The following is a 400-nucleotide window of genomic DNA, read 5'->3' as shown; positions in this document are numbered from 1 at the left end:
CACTCCAGTATTCTTGCCTGGAAAATCCCATGGATTGAGGAGCCTGGCAGGCTACAGTCCAAAAAGTCACAAAGAGTTGTACATGACTAAGTTGCACTCACATACACGTACATGGGAAGACAAAAATTTAAACATAAAATTTCTCCTCTGACCATTGACTGCTCTGCATTCTGCATTGTGGATGTGCATTATGCATGGACCAGACCTCCCAAATCAGCAAGAATACTTCAGTTCAGTTCAGTTCAGTCCAGTCACTCAGTTGTGTCCATCTCTTTGCGATTTCATGGACTGCAGCACGCCAGGCCCCCCTGTCCATCACCAACTCCTGGAATTTACTCAAACTCATGTCCATCAAGTCGGTGATGCCATCCAACCACCTCATCCTCTGTCGTCCCCTTCT

The sequence above is a fragment of the Bison bison genome, unplaced genomic scaffold (assembly GCF_000754665.1).
Source record: "Bison bison bison isolate TAMUID 2011002044 unplaced genomic scaffold, Bison_UMD1.0 scf7180017864060, whole genome shotgun sequence".
Taxonomy (NCBI): Eukaryota; Metazoa; Chordata; class Mammalia; order Artiodactyla; family Bovidae; genus Bison; species Bison bison.
The sequence above is the reverse complement of the archived record's forward strand: the minus strand, read 5'-3'. Positions refer to the sequence as shown.